Genomic DNA, 22,695 nt, shown 5'->3' on the forward strand with positions numbered 1-22,695 from the left:
TCATATGCCGTCGGTTGCTTGCATTTAAGTACGGTACAATGCGAATTCATGAAAGTCTCCTGTTTTAGCAAAACGCTGAGTACCTTCATGAAAAGTATATAATTACATCCCTTTGGCACAGCTCTAGCTTGTCAGATTACATATTCATGAAACAGATGCCTCCCAAATTGCAGGGAGGTTGACAATGTATTTTTCTTTAAATAAGAGTAGAGGCTGGGACATGGATACTGTCTTAAAACAAGCAAACCTTGTAATGTAATTATAACTAGGCTTGTACCTCTGTCTTCTTTCTGGAGCTCTACTGACAGATGGGAAAGCGCTTATGAGAGATTCTTTGCAGACCGTTGGTACGACCCCGTCTGTAAAAGTATGTTTTAATCTGAGAACCATATTTCCTTACACACGTCCAGTATATAAAATTGAAGTAGCGTAATGAAACAAAAAATAAATAAAATGGCGCATGACTAGGACTGCCGGGTGTCCAGTATTGTACCGGACTGTCCTGTATTTGGACACTCTGTCCATGAAAATATTAGAGGTAATACTGGACACATTGACCTGACCAGCTTGGGGGGCCGCGGGATTTCCCCGAGCAGGGCTGGGCAGCATCCTCCATCCTTATTGGCTGCTGCTTGGTACTGCAGCCAATCGGGAGGAGGCATCAGGAGCCTGGGGTTGGGGCCAAGGAGTGGAGGAAACAGCATGGAGCGGAGAGTGGAGAGAGAGGTGTGAGCGCGTCACACCTCTCACCATTGTGTCCCGTATTTCTCGAGAAGCCACCTGGCAACCCTACGCATGACTTGCTTTAAATAATTCTACTTGGGAATCCTGTAGAATTTCAGACTGTCCTTCCTTAAATTAATAGAGAGAGAGGGATACTATGCAAAACCTCAATGTTATCGACAGGAGAAGCGTTGGAAAATGACTCAGAGAATAGGTTATATAGGAGAATATAATAGACTTTTTACAGGGAAAAACTGCAGTGTCAAATGTATTGAAAGATTTGTTAGTATGTTCTGTAGGATAATGGTCATTGTAGGTAGGCCAATGATCCACATCTGTGTGTCTACATAGAAGTAGAGGTCAACTGCGAATTCAAACATTTCTGGGTGGACCTTCATGCCTTTCTTAAATCATTGGCGGTTTAAAGAAGAAATCGCCTCCCAGAAGCCGGTAGGAGTTTAACTTTTCCCCTGAGCATGTCCTGCTCTTTAAATATGCAAACATATATATTTATACATGGATGGACAAAAATGTTAAAAACGTAGGAGCCAGCTAGAATTTGTAGGACCCTCTGTAAGTCAGTGTGTGTATCTGTGCAACACAACAGCACACACACTGACACAGCATACCGTGGCATAAGTACAATTGTTGTGCCACCCTGCAAGAAATGTTGAAGGGCTCCCCTCCCAAATAAAAAACATAAAATAAATCTAGAGTTTCTCACTCCCGCTCTCTCACACTCCCCCTCTTATGCTCTTCCTCCCCCCAATCACTCTTTCACCTCTCTCTCGCTCACTCTTCCTCCATTTCACCATTTCACTCTTCCCCCTTCCTTTTCTCTCTTCCTCCCCCACGCTCATTTCACTTTTTTGCATATAGGTGTGCCTGTCCCATTTTCTATCTATATATATATATATATATATATTATATATGTAGCCCATATTCCCCCCCCCCCCCCGGTCGCAGATTGTACCTCTAGGGTGTAGTGAGGGCTGGCTACATGTAATTGGGTGGTGCATATCTGCTTGGAACAGGAGGGCCTGAGTCTCCCGTGTTGGTATGGGGGATAACAGGGACAGGCTTCTGGGGTATATGCCTCGAACTTCTTTAGCAACAGTGCAGCGCCTCCATCTACTGGCGAGACCTATAGGGATAGGTTAAGATCCTCCCAGAAGAAGTCCTGGTCCCAGGGCAAGTGATCTTAAACTCACACACAGTCTTTTGTATAAAATAGCAGCACTCTTTATTGTCCTTGACACAACAGATCAGCAACACTTCATGCACAGCGGCACACAGCAGTTCATATACAGCAGTGCACTTCAAATGTATACAGGTCTTTCCTCCTCTCCTCTCCAGGCTGCACCCTAGCAGGATGGGCTGTATGGGGCATCAATACCCCTACCTCCACCCAAGGGTAGGCCCTCTGGGTGAGGCTAGATCTCTTCCCCCCCTCACCCCCTCAGCAGGGTGAGGGGCATTGGTCCACAGCACTACAGTGCTATCAGCTCTAATCAGTATGGCTGAGCGTCTTCTCTCCTGTTGCCTTGAACTCCCAGACCATGCTCTCCAGACTGACACTCCTTTCTCTCCACTGCAACAGACTGACTCCCCAACAGACTTACCCAGACACACACAGGAGCAGCCCACTAAATAGATACAGCCCTGCACCTTATGATGTCAGCAGGACCTCCCCTCTGTCTCAGGCCTGCCACTGAGTCAGGGGCCTACCTCTATCACTCAAGGCAGGGCTTGGTGGGAGGAAAACCCATGATTACTACTGGCGCCTGCCCTTACCAGGGCTTACTCCAGTAGGAGAAGGATAGGTAGCCCACTATTTCTTACAGTGGCTACATATATATAACATTTAGTGTTAAAAATCAAGTTTTTCCTAATCTCTAGCTTCTGCGGTTACCTCTAGACGGCACTGGGCACATTTTAAGCTCCCGGACACTTATTATTTCAAAAGCTTATATTTCCTGAAATTGGATTTCTCACTTTTAGTGGCATTCTTTTTCAAGTGAAGAAGTTGATGACCCCTCAGACTGGGGAAAGTTAATCAATGCAAAGAGAAAAACAACCCGCATTGGCTAGGTGAAAAAGAAAATAAACATTGACGCATTTAATTCTAATTGTGCACCCAAAACCTACCCCATATCTCCTCATGTAAGCCTATTGACATGTGTCACAAAGTACTGAGAATGGACATGGGCATTAGTTTGAATTGACATCAGGAACTGGATGTGATATTCTCTTTTTAATTTAATAGCAAAGCAAGCTGTTTGCTGTATACATAGCCCCTATTTGGTACTCAGGTCCATAGCCGCACTTATCATTTTGATACCTGCAATGTGTTCACTATGGATTGTTTGAGAGACTTGTTCTTGAGTAACATCTGTTTTGTATGTGGATGGGCTGTTCAGTATGTGGATGGGCTGTTCAGTATGTGGATGGGCTGTTCAGTGTGTGGATGGGCTGTTCAGTATGTGGATGGGCTGTTCAGTATGTGGATGGGCTGTTCAGTATGTGGATGGGCTGTTCAGTATGTGGATGGGCTGTTCAGTGTGTGGATGGGCTGTTCAGTATGTGGATGGGCTGTTCAGTATGTGGATGGGCTGTTCAGTATGTGGATGGGCTGTTCAGTATGTGGATGGGCTGTTCAGTATGTGGATGGGCTGTTCAGTATGTGGATGGGGTGTTCAGTATGTGGATGGGGTGTTCAGTATGTGGATGGGGTATTCAGTATATGGATGGGCTGTTCAGTATGTGGATGGGCTGTTCAGTATGTGGATGGGCTGTTCAGTATGTGGATGGGCTGTTCAGTATGTGGATGGGGTGTTCAGTATGTGGATGGGGTGTTCAGTATGTGGATGGGCTGTTCAGTATGTGGATGGGCTGTTCAGTATGTGGATGGGCTGCTCAGTATGTGGATGGGCCACTCAGTATGAGGATGGGCTGTTCAGTATGTGGATGGGGTGTTCAGTATGTGGATGGGCTGTTCAGTATGTGGATGGGCTGTTCAGTATGTGGATGGGGTGTTCAGTATGTGGATGGGCCACTCAGTATGTGGATGGGCCACTCAGTATGAGGATGGGCTGTTCAGTATTTGGATGGGCCACTCAGTATGAGGATGGGCTGTTCAGTATGTGGATGGGCTGTTCAGTATGTGGATGGGGTGTTCAGTATGTGGATGGGGTGTTCAGTATGTGGATGGGGTGTTCAGTATGTGGATGGGCTGTTCAGTATGTGGATGGGCTGTTCAGTATGTGGATGGGCTGTTCAGTATGTGGATGGGCTGTTCAGTATGTGGATGGGCTGTTCAGTATGTGGATGGGCTGTTTAGTATGTGGATGGGCTGTTCAGTATGTGGATGGGGTGTTCAGTATGTGGATGGGGTGTTCAGTATGTGGATGGGGTGTTCAGTATGTGGATGGGCCGTTCAGTATGTGGATGGGCCACTCAGTATGAGGATGGGCCGCTCAGTATGTGGATGGGCCGCTCAGTATGTGGATGGGCTGTTCAGTATATGGATGGGCTGTTCAGTATGTGGATGGGCTGTTCAGTATGTGGATGGGCTGTTCAGTATGTGGATGGGCTGTTCAGTATGTGGATGGGCTGTTCAGTATGTGGATGGGCTGTTCAGTATGTGGATGGGCCGCTCAGTATGTGGATGGGCTGTTCAGTATGTGGATGGGGTGTTCAGTATGTGGATGGGCTGTTCAGTATGTGGATGGGGTGTTCAGTATGTGGATGGGGTGTTCAGTATGTGGATGGGGTGTTCAGTATGTGGATGGGGTGTTCAGTATGTGGATGGGCCGCTCAGTATGAGGATGGGCTGTTCAGTATGTGGATGGGCTGTTCATTATGTGGATGGGGTGTTCAGTATGTGGATGGGGTGTTCAGTATGTGGATGGGGTGTTCAGTATGTGGATGGGGTGTTCAGTATGTGGATGGGGTGTTCAGTATGTGGATGGGCTGCTCAGTATGTGGATGGGCCGCTCAGTATGTGGATGGGGTGTTCAGTATGTGGATGGGGTGTTCAGTATGTGGATGGGGTGTTCAGTATGTGGATGGGGTGCTCAGTATGTGTCTGGGCCGCTCAGTATGTGGATGGGCCACTCAGTATGAGGATGGGCCGCTCAGTATGTGGATGGGCCGCTCAGTATGTGGATGGGCTGTTCAGTATATGGATGGGCTGTTCAGTATGTGGATGGGCCGCTCAGTATGTGGATGGGCTGTTCAGTATATGGATGGGCTGTTCAGTATGTGGATGGGCTGTTCAGTATGTGGATGGGCTGTTCAGTATGTGGATGGGCTGTTCAGTATGTGGATGGGCTGTTCAGTATGTGGATGGGCTGTTCAGTATGTGGATGGGCCGTTCAGTATGTGGATGGGCCGCTCAGTATGTGGATGGGCCACTCAGTATGTGGATGGGCCGCTCAGTATGTGGATGGGCTGTTCAGTATATGGATGGGCTGTTCAGTATGTGGATGGGCTGTTCAGTATGTGGATGGGCTGTTCAGTATGTGGATGGGCTGTTCAGTATGTGGATGGGGTGTTCAGTATGTGGATGGGCTGTTCAGTATGTGGATGGGGTGTTCAGTATGTGGATGGGGTGTTCAGTATGTGGATGGGGTGTTCAGTATGTGGATGGGGTGTTCAGTATGTGGATGGGCCGCTCAGTATGAGGATGGGCTGCTCAGTATGTGGATGGGCTGTTCAGTATGTGGATGGGCTGTTCATTATGTGGATGGGGTGTTCAGTATGTGGATGGGGTGTTCAGTATGTGGATGGGGTGTTCAGTATGTGGATGGGGTGTTCAGTATGTGGATGGGGTGTTCAGTATGTGGATGGGCTGCTCAGTATGTGGATGGGCCGCTCAGTATGTGGCTGGGCCGTTCAGTATGTGGATGGGGTGTTCAGTATGTGGATGGGGTGTTCAGTATGTGGATGGGCCGCTCAGTATGTGGATGGGCCGCTCAGTATGTGGATGGGCCACTCAGTATGTGGATGGGCCGCTCAGTATGTGGCTTGTCCGCTCAGTATGTGGATGGGCCGCTCAGTATGTGGATGGGCCGCTCAGTATGTGGCTGGGCCGCTCAGTATGTGGATGGGCCGCTCAGTATGTGGCTGGGCTGCTCAGTATGTGGATGGGATGCTCAGTATGTGGCTGGGCCGCTCAGTATGTGGATGGGCTGCTCAGTATGTGGCTGGGCCGCTCAGTATGTGGATAGGCTGTTCTGTATGTGGATGGGCTCTTGAGTGCTTTTTGTTGTCGCTCAGAATGGAAAAATATGAGAAATGATATGCCTGTGAAGAAATGGCAAAGCTAAAGTACAGAAGGATGAGTTCTTATAAAATTCATAATAGACCCATAAATATTATTTTATATCAGTAATTGTCTCACAGTAGAAAACACTGCAGATTTTATACTCAGATATGTACTGTAACTGCGATTGAAAAGCAAGACAAGTTTATTTAGAGACTCGTTTTTTAAGGGACAGAGGAAAGTCAAAAGTATGTGCAAGTCCTATGTTTAATACGCCAGGCTTTCTTTTGCCTTACTGAGAAAATGAAAGATAATTTGGTAATATCCTGTTTCACATGCTTGTCATAGTTACCACACATACTCTGCGGGCCTGGTGGCTGTGATTTTCCAGAAATGTACTTGCCTCTTCTACTATCATTTCCTCTCAGTAGGTGATGGGAAAATGGAAGACTAAAAGTGTGTGTTTAAAAAAAGGAAAGATTAATGAGCTTCATTGTGTTTCTAGAGCGACTGCGGACACATACTGTAGTTATTAAAGCTCACGTTTTTTTTGTATATATTTATCATATATATATTCAGATAGAAAAACAATATGGCAATATTTATATCATTTGTGCACTTTGCTATTTGGAACTTATCAGGCACATTGTTGAAAGTGGGATGTACGATCAGTATCATTTTAAAGCTGCAGTTCAGGCTCCCGTTTTTTTTTTTTTTTTTAGTTTTTTGTTTTAACTTTAATAGTTTCATGTGGGCTATCTCTATTTACCTTAAAAAACTGCATAGCTGCCGGTCAATTCGTTCTCCGTCTATTGATCGGCAAAGTTTGGCAACATCTTTAAATATGGGGAATGTAAATCGTTGCTATAGGAACAAGCATGCTTGTTAAAATAGAATACAAGTAAATTGGTCTTTCAAAGTTGTTTTTTTTTAAAACAGAAAATGCTAAAAGTATTTTTTCTTACTACAGCACTGATTTATTAAAAAAACACACATGCAGGATATTGCCTGAACTGCAGCTTTAAAGTACAGATAGTTTTTATATCAGAATATTGCCATTTATGACGGGGATCTAAAAATCGAGCAGATACTGTATATGGTATTTTATGTTCCGTGAACTTTCTTTTTTGTCTCTTGTTTTTGTTCATTTTAGTCAATTGAGTACAGCATCTGTAGGAGTATCTCTTATGTATTGACCATGCCACTTCTACATATATAGGATGCTACTGTATGGACTTATTATTCACGTGAGTGCCTCAGTAGGTTTGTGTTATCATTCTTTATCTATAATGTGCCAACATACTGTATAGTATGCTGCAGAAAATGCTTTTTCGTTGTACTTACTATAAAAGTGCATTATTTCCTAGTGAAAAGAATAATATCTAGCTGAACAACAAATAATAAGTGGAACCTGTGTTCCAGAAGGAGGCAGCAGGGCTTTTTATATGACAAATGCTCTCTAATGCGCTATCTGCCTATAGAGATGTAACCTGATTCTGAAGTACAAAGGGATGCGCCTGCACTGTGCAGAGGCCTCCTTTATTGATTGGTGATATAACTGGCCTGTTGTGGGGGATGATGTAATGCTCATCAAGTTACTGAAGAAAGTGACCTTGAGGGAGATCAGATGACTGAGCAACAGAGGTGGATCAGAGCTAACCAAGTTACCTTGTTTCTTGCTAAATTGGCTATATCCTTAAAAACAGATTACAGCAGCAGTCATGCTTACCCCAATAAGAAATAATAATCTGTAATGGAAATGGGAGATGCTACATATACTGCATGCATTTCAAAGCTGCATGAATAATGAATAATAACTTTGTTTCATATAGTGCTTTTCTCCCAATGGGATTAAAGGGCCTTCACAATTACAATGCAGCTCACAGTTTGCAATGCTGTACATAGAATTTTACAGGCACAATCCCTGCCCCGGATGGGTTTATAATCTATGTTTTAGTCCCTGAGATACAAGGAAATAAAGGGACATGTCCAAGGTCACAAGGCAATGACAATAGGATTTGAAACAGACTTCCCTGCTTTAAAGTCAGAGTCATTGCCTTTACTCTTGAGCCATATAGCAGGAAGGGTTTAATTAAATGGCTTTAATGGCTTCACTAGCTGTCAAGGTCTTCTTCTATGCTTCTATTAGATGCAGGAGTAAAGGCATCTAACTTGAAGGAGGGTTTAAAGGGACTAACTTGAAGTGTGTTTAAAGGTCACTGTATCTAATCTGTGAAAAGAGAGACAATTGGCCAACCGCATGGGAACTGCCTAGTGCACCAAACTAGGGTATGTGATGTTTAACAAGGACAGACGGTATGATGGTAGAAAACCAAGAGGGCAAAAGGAGACATCTGGCCCACAGGAAAATTGACTTGCTTCTCCGTTCATCACTTGGTAGAGTTGCCAACGTGTCTCCCTGTTAAAGAAACTATCCCCCTGCAAAACGCATTTACAGTAGACTTCATTTTATATTGTGATACAGTACTTGTTTTTCAGATTTGTTCCTTTTTTCTTGTTCAATTATTTTTCAGATGTGAATTAATGAATTTTATGGCATTATTGGTTGGCTGCTGCAGTTTCTTTAACAAGGCAGACTATTTGTATCTATCTGTGGAATACTGTTTTTTGTTTTTTTGGAGGCTTGGTATTGCCAGGGGTGTGGGGGGGGGGGAGTGGAGGGGGGGGGTGAATGTACCTAAAATACCAAAATGTAGTTTGAGAGTTTGAAAAGGTGCAAATAGAAAGCTATTTTTGAATTTAGCAGCAGAGATTGTTGCATTTACATTGGGATAAAATATTTAAACGCCTAAAATGGATCAAGTATGTATGTATGTATGTTTATGTAGCGCTGCCAATATACACAGCGCTTTACAGAGGTGGAATACTGACCATATAGTGAGATAATATACAAAGTTACAGTGAAGTAAACAAAAGTAAGCAAGGACTCCCAGCCCTATAGATCTTACAAACTAAATGGGAGACAAAGAGAGAGAAGGGTTCGCAGGAGTAGAGAGTGATCAGCAATGTCAAAAGCAGCAGAGCGGTCAAGCAAAATGAAATGAATAGAGCCCTAGATATTTGGCTTTGTGTAGATCTTTAGCTACATTGGTGAGGGAATGAGTGGTTCGGAAGCCAGATTTCAATGGGAGTTATGAGTGTTAAGGAAATTGAGTAAGCGTGAATAGAAAAGCCGGTCGAGAAGCTTGGATGCAAAAGGCAGAAGAAAGGCAGGGTGATAGTGAGAGGGTGGTGACCAATGGTGTTGTTTTAAGGATAGGTGTGACTATTGAATATTTGAGCGCAGCGGGAATTGTGCATGAGCGGAGTTAAAAATGTGTGACAGTTTATTGCTGCAGAGAGTGGGAGTAAGAGGCTGGATGATGTGAGAAGGATTGGGTCAAGTTTGCACGTAGTGTAAGGAAGAGCAGATGATATTAGCCAAGTCAATTCCAGTTTGGTGACAGGTGAGGAGTCCATGGTAGAGAGAGGAAAGAGAGAAGTATGGGGTGCAAGGAGGTTATATTGACGGATTAGATCTACCCAGTGCCTTGAAATAGTCGGCAAATTCTTGAGGCATAGTTGTGTAACCCCCTGTATATACCCAGCAACACTAGAACACTGCCCGCTAACAGGTTCCTCTCCATGGACATGAGATTCTGGTAAGACTGTTGAAGGGCATTGCAGAAGGAGTGACTATGAGGGGAAGTGAGCCTAAAGAGCAGGGGGCAGGCTTGACAGGATTCAGATCCGTGCGGAGCTGAGAGAGTGGGGCTCGTTCCATAGCCTCCTGTGAGAAGGGACCTGCACGTGTCCTATGTGAAGGGCTAAGAGAGCTGAGCAGCGGAGAGTCCAGCTGCGGAGACCCGGAGGCAAGAGAGAGACTGCTGAAGGAGGGGATCGCCCGATGGATCATAGGAATATTGGCACCATAACACACCTCTTTACGAAGTATAGGCCTGCAACCTACAGTGACATTACACGAGCTCCAATGGGGTACCGGTACTACAAATATAGGCTTGACCTCCCAGGATTGGGAGGTCCATCACGCTCACTACAACAAACACATCTGCAGCGCATAGGTCAATTATAATTGTATGATTTGTATTGTGCTTTGTATGTAGTGATCCTATGCCTGAGGATCACATGGTTACTTATTACCTGTCTGCATGTCTAACTATTATATATCTCCAAGTGTTGTGTCCCCTTTTACTGGCCGCTGCAATAGTGGCAGCTGACTTAAGTATATGAACTTAGGCCCCACCTCAGTGTCAGGTGTATAGTAAAAAGAGAGGGGTTACAGTTGAGAGTGAGAAACTGGTCGAAGTAATCAAAGATATAGAGAAAAGGCAACAGATTTGTATTAGTGAAGTATAATGAAGTATTGTTGTTTAGCCTAAGAGAGAGTGGAGATGAATCAGGAAAGAAGAAATGTGTAGGGGAGGAATTCAGCAAGAGCAAGTGCAAGAGCGTAGGAAGGGTACAGATATATTAACCCTTTGTGCGCTTTGGCGTAGCTATTGGTGATGGGGCCTGGTACTGGTACTCCAGGGGTCCCAGGACTTAGCAGCTGGGGAATAATATTCCTGCTAATTTCTGTAGGGGAGAATGCAATCTTGCCAAGAGAGGAAGATAACAGGAGGACTCATCCTCTTCTGTTCCGTCATCAGGGACAGAGCGATCACATGGTCGCGTGTGGTGGGGTGGGGGGGGCTGCGTAAAGGAATCAGCCAAGGTTGCAGGTTGGTGACTGCTCAGGACAATAAGGGGGGGGGGGCATACTGGTTGATATAGGAAAGGATATAATTCTATGTATTGACAAGAGTATACTGAATAGTCTGATTGATCCGTGGTCGCAGTGAAGTGTGTACAGCAGCGGTGGAAACCGGTGCAGCGCCTGCCAAACTGGTACTGTGCGCCCAAATCGGTATAGTTGAATGGTGAGGAGTTGCAGTCACGGTAATGGTGGTTATGGTGTGCCAAGTGTTGCCCTTTAACATGGCACTACAGTACAAGCCTGCCCCTCGCAAACTGTTCCAACTAACTGCTTACATTTATGCTGCACGAGCTGCTTTCATAACAGAGCAGGGAGGGGATAGTTTTAATTACAAGAACACAATCATTAGCAGAGTAGCATGATGATCATACGTTGAATTACCAGAGAATATGTAATGAACACTCGGAATAGACTGAGACAGGGAAGTTTAATCAAGATTAACTTGATTAAAAGTTGAATCACCTATGGGAAAAGACAAGATTTCTCTTAGTTTACATAGAAGCAAATGGAGACGCATAGTACTTGCTCACATGGCCCAGCCATAAAGCTGGTAGCAGTGTTAAGTTACATTACTTCTGTATGTAATAATGCCAGATGATCAAGTAGTGCTAAATCACTTTAATACAGTAACTTTATTTTTAAAAAAATGTTAGTGTTAATTTTTACAAACTTACATTTCACTTGCTCTTTAAACAGTTTTTTTTTTCAATTTTTCATCATAAAGATTGCACACAAAAAAACATTCTACCGCCAGCTAAAAAGTGCTTTGCTCCAAATGCTTAAAAGGCTTATAATCTGACACAGCATCAAAGCATCTGTCGTAGTTGACAGGCCACCGTAGTTTTGAAGAGGACACGCCAACTTTGGACTTTCATTCCTGCCTCTAACACTTGGGCGCAACAGCACAGAGACGGGAGCACAGCGGAACATCTGGGGTACCTGGGTATCTCCCCCCCGGCTGTGCACAAGCCGAGGTGAGAAAGGTACAGTGAATCCCCGTTGAACCAGTGAAGTGATAACAACCGAGTGGAAGGGACCGCCCAGACTTCAACTACGCATGCACCAGGAGGAAGAAAGTCAGGATTACCACAGGCTGAAAAGCTCCATTCAAAACCCGTGTTTTAAGCAGACGCTTGTGAGTGTATTCATTACACCAGTCCAATTTTTAATAAAAAAATGTATTATGCCATGGTGTTTTTTCTGTTTTTATAAGGATCAAAATCTCTGAGAGTTCCAGAGAGAGTTGTGAATTCCTACACTTGGTTATTAACCTGATAATCAGCATATGCTACCTATAAAAGATCATCTCTAAACAACACCTACTGTATATCATCTATAAGAAATCTACATCTACTGTTCTATGATTTAAAGCAGATTTTTAAAGATTTAAAAAAAAAAGTTCTTAGATAATAGTGACCAGTTTTTTTAAAATTATATTTTTATTCAACTCTTAATGCCATTTTGTATGTGTTTTAAAGCAGGGGTGCGCAAACTGGGGGCGCTAGATTTTTGGGGGAGGGGGGCGCGGCAGTTTATAGAGGTCCCGCGCTCTCCCCCCAGGCATTTAAATGAAATGATGGGGGATCGCGTGAGGCCACTATAACACACTTATCTTCCCTTCCAGCAACGGGTCGTCATGGTAACCCGGCGTTGAATGATGTCGCGGGGTCACGCGATGTCACGTTACCATGGCAATGTGGCGTCACATGACCCCGCGTGTCATTTGATGCCGGGGCCAAGCAGGGGGGGTGGGGAGGGCGCGAGGCACCAAGGAGAGCAGGCAGGGGTGCGCACGGGGAAAAGTTTGCGCACCCCTGTTTCAAAGCATCATTTGATTTCTATAGCAGGTTTTGATCTACCTCCCAAGCAGTGCAAGATCTTTGCAACACTATCCTGTTAGGGATAATTTGTTGCAAATGTTCCCAGCCGTTTGAGCTGTAAACTGTAACAATAGATAATGTTAACTTAGTAATATCTGGATACATTGTAGCTGCTGATTTACACTGACTGAAGCATTGAGTGAAACGGAAAGGCGGCCATTACGTTAGGCACACAATCAGGCTTTTTACAGATTTATAACAGGTGCACCAAACAACTGCCATATTAGGTAAGAGCGTAGAATTGAACATTGGCACATGCTTTACATATTAAAATAATAATAAAAAGGGACAAACTACAGTAGTATTGCTGCTTTTAGGTGTATTAGGCTTTTTTTATTTTCAAAATAATAGTTTCTGTTTTGTGTATATTTTATTTCTGTGGTGTCAAGGATGAGTTGTCACTGTTACAATGACTGTGCTGTGATCCCATGTATCACAACCCACTTTTCTCTGACCAATCCATTTCCTAATTTGTTACAAAGAGGGTTAGGGACAGCGCCCCACTGCTCAACAAACCAGTGACCTGACGTAAAATGGAGTCGCTGAAGGAAGTTAAATCGCTGTTTAGGCTTAACAAAATAACTTTTAATAAAAATGTATTAAAGGACATTAGTTCATGTTGGTCTTTGCAGTTAGTTTACTTTGATGAGGTCAATCCTAGCTACTAAAAATATATAGCAATGCACTTAATGTAATGGTATTCCCTAATGCAGCCATGCTTAAATCCACCATTTGGCACTCTTGGTGTATTTGGAAATGAAGGGGTTTTTCAGCAGGGATTATGAACAGTGGGTTATTGTCGCTCATGTTTCCTCTACAAATCAGGATTCAAAGACTTGTCAACTCTCACTGATTTTCTGTTAGCCTCACTGGAGAGAAAAAAAAATATCAATGCCTCTGCATTAAAATACAATTTTATTGATCTAGAGCATCTACAGTATCTGATTGTGTGGAAGTTAATATCGATGGAGGAGAAGATGGGTTTCTTTCACTTGTGAAATGGGGATTACAGTGACATCATATCACAAAAGGAATAGCAAGAGCAAAACAACCCCCCCCCCCCCCGCCTCTCCCCCCAAGGTTCAGTTTACAGAAATATTTATCTGTGATATCAACAAAGAAATAATCAGCGCTAAAATATGCACATTGAATGTTAATCCTAAACCAATAGGAGATATTAATCAACACAATAAAGTCCAGGTATATAAAAAAAAAGGATATAGGGTATATGGCCCAAATGATTCTTGGGTTGTGAGCAGCTTCTGTGGAATAAACCAATTTCCAAATGGATCGAAAAAACAAAAAGCTGAAGCGCACGCCCCATAGTGTATGATCATTTTAATACATATACTAGGTTGATGAAATCATAAAAATGCACACACACAAACAAATGTGACTTCCTCAGGGGTATCCTGCAAACGATAATACACTAAGGGGCATGCACTTCCGCTTTTTGTTTTTTCGATCCATTTGGAAATTGGGAATCACCCAATGGCCAGTCCTTATATTATATGATTTGTTATTTCCAAGTATTTTGTCATATTCATAGTTAATTAAGTTCATATTTTTAATTTTGCATTTATGTCATGTGGTATTTGTATTAGTTAGGGAGATTTGCAGACATTCCCATTGGCTAGTTTCCAGTGCCTTTACTAAATTGTATGGGCATGGGGATTGGCCATTGGGTGATTCCATCAATTACTCCTGACTTATGGGTGTATATATACCGAGTCCTCCATTGTGTTGTCACTCCCTTTGAGAAAGTCGCCCGAGTGTGATGAAACGCGTCAGGGTACATACTGTAATTGCGACATTACGTCATCACGCAAGTGTATGCTTTACGACCGGAGCGTGAATGGAGCTGGATTGAGGCTGCGTTGCTCATAGACTGCATTCCAAGCAGAGACACGGAGCACTTTCTGTGTAGTTATCAGAGGATGAACTTGGACTGGTGAACCGCACGGAAAAATCGATCAGAACTGTTGGTGGGATCCAGGACGGTGTATACCTCGTTGGCGGTGATTATTATCACAAATCGCTTGATTTACTAATACCTTTGTGAGTGTTCCTAATCCCTCTCCAAATCCCTTTTTAATATTAAATGTACTTTTTTACACTATGGGGCGTGTGCTCTCTGTCTTTTTGTTTGTGTGTGTGTATATATATATATATATATATATATATATATATATATATATATATATATATATATATATATAAAGTGAAGTAATAAAATATGGGTGTGTTAAAAAACGAAGACTTTTAAAAATAATAATTATAACAAAGCATAAGTATCAGACAAATGTGGTTACTTAGTAAGAAACAACCAAATACAATTAACATTACAGCAACTATGATAGTAAAATCCTTCAAAATAATATTTACAATAACATCGAGTATCAGTATCTCATTTTTATTTAGAGAAAGGCATCAGGCATCCCGCTGTAACCCTTGTACACCAGGCACTTTCAATATTTTGGTGGAAGGGAGGGCAGGATTACACCTTTAAATGACAGCTAAGCTGCTGTTAGGGAAAGGGAATGGCTAACAATTTGAATCGGCACTACAGGTTACACAGCGCTGGTTACAGGTATCCTACATGTATTCTGGATTTAAAATTACTGTACTGACGAGTCGATTGCCAACTTTTTAAACTAGCTCAACTCATAGCTGTTCATAAAATATTGTCTTGAAATGGAATGCTGGCCCTACTGGCAGATCGAGGGTTAAAAGAAGCCTGTGTCCTTAAAGGTGTATTTTCGCATACAGATTCCCGAGATAATTACCTCCAAAGGTGTCGCTGGTACCATCCCCGGCAGGGGAAATAAAATGGAGGTTTAAATCTCGGCCTATAGGAAAAAAGTGCACAGAATTCATTTTTTTTCAGTAACCAAAAGCAATAAAACACTGATTTGCCAGATTCCCAATTAATAGATGACACCCTTAAGCACAGAGCGCACAGATATTCGTTCTATATTAGTACTAGAGTAGGTGGTGTCAAATATGTGCGTGCCTCCAAATATTTAGGAAATTGCAAATGTATAGCAACTTCTTTTTTTCAATAGAGATGCCAACCCTGAGATAATTGGTGTAAGTAGCAGTTCACAAAGAAGTGCTCACACTTTAATCGTAACAATAAACTGCATTACTGAAAACATGTATTACATCAAGTTATACATGGCACTGTATACTGCACATCTCATTACACTGCAGTCTGCACGAACTTACTGTCAGCCTGTCAGACCTAATGGGCTTGAATTTACTATAGTAAAACATTTCACCAGAGTTCTGGTTGTAGTACATTCAGGGGATCCAATTTGATGTGCTGTAAAATAATTGAGCAGACAACATTCAGAGTTAAAATATAAAAATAGCAAAACAATGCACTGGTCAAGGTAATGGAAGGGTGCTAAGTCCTAAATATGGAAAACTAGCAAAAGAATAGAATGCATATTATTAACTAGCAGCTTGCTCAGAATAATAATCGCAAAAATAGATTATGATGTGGCGATATTTCTAGAAATGTATTAAGTATTTCATACAATGTTAAAAAAAACAATAAACAAAAACATATAAGCAATGGACACAAAAAATATACAGATAGTTCTATAAATGTTACATAATATTATAGGCGAAAGCAGTTAAATTTCGGGCATTATTGAAATCCCTGCTCTCTGATTGGTTAAAATTCCGGGCATTATCCAATCATTAATGCCCGGAATTTTTGCTTCTTGCAATGTGTTCATTTCCAATGTGTTGATTTCCAGCCAATCAGCTTTCTGAACAGCTCTGAGACAGGGCAGGGGATTGGTCAAAAGGCATGAACAGCTCTGAGACAGGGCATGGGATTGGTCAGGAAGTAGCAGCCAGGCAGTGACTCCTCCCCCTCCCTCCGTGAACAGAGCTGACTGAGCAGATTCAGTTGAATTGGAGAGAGGGAGAGAGATGAGGAGAGAGGGGGAGAGAGGAGGAGAGAGAGGGGGAGAGAGAGGGGGAGAGAGAGGGACAGCAAGACAGCAAAGTAAGTAAATGGCTGTAGTTTCTGTCTGTCTAGTGTGTGTCAGTAGCAGTGTTTATGGGTGTAGCAGCAGTGTGTGCTGTGTGCTGTTGTGTTGTATGTGTGAGTGTAGCAGCAGCAGAGTTTGTCTGTGTGTAGAGCTGGTGTGTGTGTGTATAGAGCTCCAGTGTGTGTGTGTGTGTGTGTATGTCAGTGTCAGCATCAGTGTTTTATCGGTGTAGCAGCAGCAGTGTGTGTGTGTGTGTGTGTGTGTGTGTGTGGTGTGCTGTGCTGTTGTGTTGTATGTGTGTGTAGCAGCAGCAGAGTTTGTGTGTAGCAGCAGTTTTTGTGTGTGTGTAGAGCTGCTGTGTTGTGTGTTGAGCTGGTGTGTGTGTGTGTGTGTGTGTGTGTATAGAGCTGCAGTGTGTGTCAGTGTCCATGTCAGCAGCAGTGTTTATCGGTGTAGCAGCAGCAGTGTGTGGTGTGCTGTTGTGTTGTATGTGTGTGTTGCAGCAGCAGCAGAGTTTGTGTGTAGCAGCAGTTTGTGTGTAGCAGCAGTGTATGTGTGTGTGTGTGTGTGTGTGTGTGTGTGTGTGTGTGTGTGTGTGTGTGTGTGTGTGTGTGTGTGTGTGTGTGTGTGTGTGTGTGTGTGTGTGTGTGTGTGTGTGTGTAGAGCTACTGTGTTGTGTGGGTGTGTGTGTACACAGAGGGGGCAGCAGTGTGTGGATATAGATAGCTGCAGTGTAAGTGTATATACTGTAGAGGTGGTTTAATGTATTGTATTTACCATTTTATTTTAATAAAAAAATCTATACAAAAGTGTCTATTATTTATGAAATAAGCCTACATTTAGCCTATAATAGTGATAATCCCCTCAGAACAGGGCATTACTGGCCAATAATGCCCTGGCTGGGTTAAAGTCCCTCGGCTTCACCTCCGGCCTTCAACTCTTCCAGCCAGGGCATTATTGGCCAGTAATGCCCTGTTCTTTGGGGATTATTACCTAAATAATACAAAATCCATAATGTAGTGTATGTAACCTTCACCTGGAGAACGTAAAGTGCAATAGAGAGTATACCTAGCTGTGGAACAAATTCACAAACATCATGTTTGCAAACTGAGAAAAGGGAATAGAAAATGTACATGCAGTCATACAGCTAAAGGTGAAAAAAAGATATGATCTCTATACTGAATGATGTAGAAACAATCTATCTTCAATCTCCCATATCACTATAAAGGATCCTGATATACAGTATCTTCTTACAAAAGCATATCTTTGACACTTCTCCGAGCTGATTCCTCTTCTGTTGTGCTAAGGAATAAATAGTTCTGCGGGCGTCTATCATTCTGTGCTAGAATAAACCTTCATCCAGGCTATATATTGACACTGCGTATGTTTCTGTGAAGATGAAGCGAATGCTCAATACCATCGTACTAGGTTCCCATGGTCCTGGGAAATGGATTTCTTTTAATAGAGAAATAATGCAAGCACAGCAACAAGGCGATTCAAAGCATACATCGCACCACTCATTTTCATGGCATAAAAAGGCCTGTTCTGAAAGATGCATTTTCCAGTATAATCAATGAGATAACTAAATTGATGATTTGAATGAAGTTCCTTTAGTGTATAAGATCATATCATATATATCAGAGTACTTTAAAATAAAATTGTACTTAATATGTCCCAGTTTGAAAAAGAAAGTTAAAAAAAAAAGATGAAAACCGCACATACTGTAATTATAATTTTCCGGAAAATAAAGATGTTTCAATGCCTGTTGAAACACCAATGCATGTTGTAGAAATAAAGGGTTCTACTTGTTAAATGCTAAATCCCTACGTGTCCATCATGTGTGCCTGGTCTATGTGTTTGTAATGCCATATTTTACTGATTGTATGAATTACTTAGAAATTGATTGCTATTTTACAATGATGTTTGTCTGAATCTATTGTTGTGGTCAAGCTGTTAGTGTTACGTTTGTTCTTTTGTTACTAGTCAGAGTTAGTTTTTCAAACCAAGCAAAGGAAGGAAAATATATATTTTTCTTTTCTTTCCTATTTAACTTTCAAGGCTCGGTCTGTCACTGCCTGACATTGTTCTAACGGTCTCATTCGTTTATGTATAATCGCCGCAAAGTCTGACAAAAGCTCCTGGCTACTTAACTGGGGTAAAAAGTACAAAACACAATTTTATGCAGTAATTATTTTTTACTCTACATTATTGCATAACTTTGTATAACATGCATGCTTTACTATAAACGTCTGTTTGTGTTATGTACTTTATTTACTGTATAATAATGAACTAATAAGATCAATAATTGATATCCCATGAATATTCTCAGTCTGATTTTTTTATTTTTTATTAAAGGTGTTATGTAACAATAATAATAATAATAATAATAATAATAATAATAATAATAATAATAATAATAATGTACATCTCCGGTTTCGACTTTGGCTCTTCCAGTGTTTGTCAAACCTCTCCGCAGGGTCCTGATCGGGACCAGGTTTCTGGACAACCACTCAACGTGCCATTCTTATGCAAATTAAGTGTATTCACCTGTTTGTAAATACTGTACTTGAGGTTTTCCTGAAACCTGGTGTGGCTGGTGATCCAGAGGAGGGGTTTGAGAACTACCTATTGAAGTAATAGAGAAGGTTTATCTTTTGGGTGGTAAAATGATGGATTGGGTGGGCAGAGACGTGACTGGGCTGGACTATTTTAATCCTGAGTATGGGAATTTCCTTATGTGTTGGTTATTTTGTTATCATATATGTTGTTATTGTTATTTATCCTTAAAGCATTGTTGGTACCATATTTCCATGTATAAATACAGAAATTAATCTTTAGGTATAAGAAACAAGTAGTATACATTAGACCAACCACAATACAATAATTAGTATTACAGAAAATACTGTAACTGTGTTACCAGGTTGATCGAGTTCTTTTTATCTGCTGTAAAGTTCAGTGATTTAATTGAAAAACAATTACTGTATATAAGGCAATTTTACTTTTTCTTTTAGTTTTGTGAAGAAGCTGGATCTTCCTCTATTTGAGACAGAAACAGATCAGCCAGACAGGTGAGTCCAACATGTGTCATGTTTTGCTAATATACAGTATACAGAAATACTCACCTTATGATTTAAATCACAAATTACAGTATATGGCACATTGCACTTGCCGTAATGTAATTACCTTGCCTATTATCGTGAATTAGTAGGAAGCTATCCACCTTGACAGTTTATGGTAAAATGTGTGATTTAATTATAAATATGTGTGTATATAATATATATATATATATATATATATATATATATTTTTATTTTATTTTATTTTTTAAGGAAAAAAGAGAACCAGCGCTCAATTGAATATCTAGAAACAATAAAAACGTGATAAAGTGTCCAATCAAATAAATAAAACAAAAATATGTAGTAATCAAGGGGGAGGCACGTACTAAAGAGGGATGCTGCTCTGATAAACCTAATCCATATGTAAACAAAAAAGAAACAAAAGCGCAAATCTCTGATAGTAAATGTCACTATGGGCAAGTTTAATAAAAAACAGGGAAAGCAAAGTCCCTATAACATTGAAATGACAAATATGACATAGGAGGCAATGAACATATAATACCATCTTATTCCTAATTTGAATTTTTCTGGACTTGCACTAAGGGTTGGACTTTCTGCATTTTTTGTTTTTCTTTTTTTTGTTTGTTATGTATGTTATCACTATTGTTGGCACTGAATATTTTTTAGATTAATATATTTTTTCTATATTTTTTCTATATATATTATTAGTTTAATACGATTTCACATTTTTATATTACTCTGTTTCACAAGTGGCGCTACTGTATTTCCTCTTTTTATATATATATATATATATATATATACACACACACACACACACACACACACACACACACACACACACACACACACACACACACACACACACACACACACACACACACACCATCTTCAGCCTTTGTCAATCCCCTGCTGGATGAAGGCCTCCACACTGATCTTACAGGTACTGTAGTTGCAAGCCTCTCCTTCTATACAGATGTAGCAGACGTTGACGCCTACGCTGGTCAGCTGGCGCAATAGTGTAGTAGCCACTTTTTCGCAAGCGTCGAATGTATATATATATATAAGAAAAATCTGCTGCACTCACCAAGATGATGTTGTCAAAAAACGTACCCAGAGGGGTCCGATACATTGCTCAAACTGCTGTGTTTGGTTACTTCACATAGTGTGAATAAATACCTTTTTTGACAACATCATCTTGGTGAGTGCTGCAGATTTTTCTCTTTTCTATATTGTTTTGGGCTGTTTGGGATCCCAGTCTTTCTGCTGGCACCACATATTAGCCCTTATATACTATTTTCTGTTTTTGAAGTGCACCAGTCATCATTATATATATATATATATTACTTGTGAGCACATTCACATGTCTTAGACAGGTCTGCAAACAAAAAAGAAAAAGAGCGCAAATCTCTGATAGTAAATGTCAATATGGGCAAGTTTAATTTAAAAAAACAGACATAGGAGGCAATGAACATACAATAAAATATTATGTATAAAAATGCATATAAAGAAAACATGAAATGTCCAATCAATTGCTGAAAAACATCCAATGAAGGAGGATAAGTGATATCAACGTGAAGAATCACTGGAAATAAATTGCTGGAAAAAATGCAATAGGCTGGTAGAGGTTAATGAATAATATGTAGCGCAATGCTAGCTGTATCCTGACTGAGAGTATTGATAGAAAAGTGTCAGTATGTAACCAGGCCCATGGCAGTGAAAGAAAGCACCTGCAGGGAGAAATGGGAATAGGAGCAATCTCACCAATCTCACAGCAAAGGTAGATGATCCTGGAAGGTGTACTCATTAACCCGTCAGCTAAGCCCTCAGATGCACAGCAGGGGGCCCAGAATGAGCTGATCCGGGAAAAGCACAGTGTATTCTTTGTCTTCATCACCAATCGGAAGGTACAGGAGCCCAACAATGTTAGTAGGGGCTACTAGCCCATAAGCATATAACCAGACCTCACGGTTATTCTCCCCGCAATACAGCTCTTAATTTTGCAGCCAGTAGAAATGAAACTGCACACTTCTATCTGCCTCCAAACAGCCCCAGCCAAAGGAATCCTCTCACAGCTGATAGGTGATCACAGGATGACGCAAGCCCAACGTTTCGTCAGCTGACGCGCTTACTTCATCAGGGGTTGATTCTAACAATTAAATACAGACAGATGTACATATCAAGGTGGTGGCATTTAATAGCTACTTTCATGCCAAGAGCAATTATCACAAAGGTTGGCTGAGGAACATTGGTTCCCTACAGCCAATTTGGTAGATTGAACATATAATACAATACAGTGTATAAAAATACATATAAAGAATACATGAAATGTCCGATCAAATGCTGAAAAACATCCAATGAAGGAGGATAAGTGATATGATATCAAAGTGAAAAATCCCTGGAAATAAATGGCTGCAAAAATGCAATAGGCTGGTGGAGGTTAATACTGTATGTAGCACAATGCTAGCTGTATCCTGGCTGAGAGTATTGATAGAAAAGTGTCAGTATGTAACCAGGCCCATGGCAGTGAAAGAAAGCACTTGCAGGGAGAAATGGGAATAGGAACAATCTCACCAATCTCACAGCAAGGGTAGATGATCCTGGAAGGTGTACACATTAACCCGTCAGCTACGCCCCTCACATGCACAGCAGGGGGGCCAGAATGAGCTGATCCGGGAAAAGCACAGTGTATTCTTTGTCTTCATCACCAACGTGCTCTCTCTGTTCTTCTGTTTGTATATATATATATATATGTACGTATGTATGTATGTATATATATATATATGTATGTATGTCTCTTTTAAAATATTTATTTTCTTCACAATCGTGGAGTCTACGTGATCTGTTTCCTGCCGATGTAACAGGCCTCGCTGTCGCCGGCGCCCCAATCAAGGGAGCAAATGTCTGTGATGCCTGAGACCGGGTATGGGGGGTCCATGCTGGGACCTCCTGCAGCGTTAATCCTCTG

General features: G+C 41.6%; 1 protein-coding gene across 6 annotated transcripts in view; it reads left to right on the forward strand.

Moving 5' to 3' along the window:
* The window catches only part of ATXN1 (ataxin 1), a 324,357-nt gene that overhangs the window by 170,297 nt on the left and 131,365 nt on the right, over positions 1 to 22,695 (forward strand). For all 6 annotated transcript variants that reach the window (XM_075585648.1, XM_075585653.1, XM_075585651.1 and 3 more), the window contains one exon: positions 19,665 to 19,721. The gene's annotated coding sequence lies outside the window, so the exon portion shown is untranslated. The remainder of the gene's footprint in view (positions 1 to 19,664; positions 19,722 to 22,695) is intronic.

Source organism: Ascaphus truei, chromosome 2 (assembly GCF_040206685.1).
Source record: "Ascaphus truei isolate aAscTru1 chromosome 2, aAscTru1.hap1, whole genome shotgun sequence".
Lineage (NCBI taxonomy): Eukaryota > Metazoa > Chordata > Amphibia > Anura > Ascaphidae > Ascaphus > Ascaphus truei.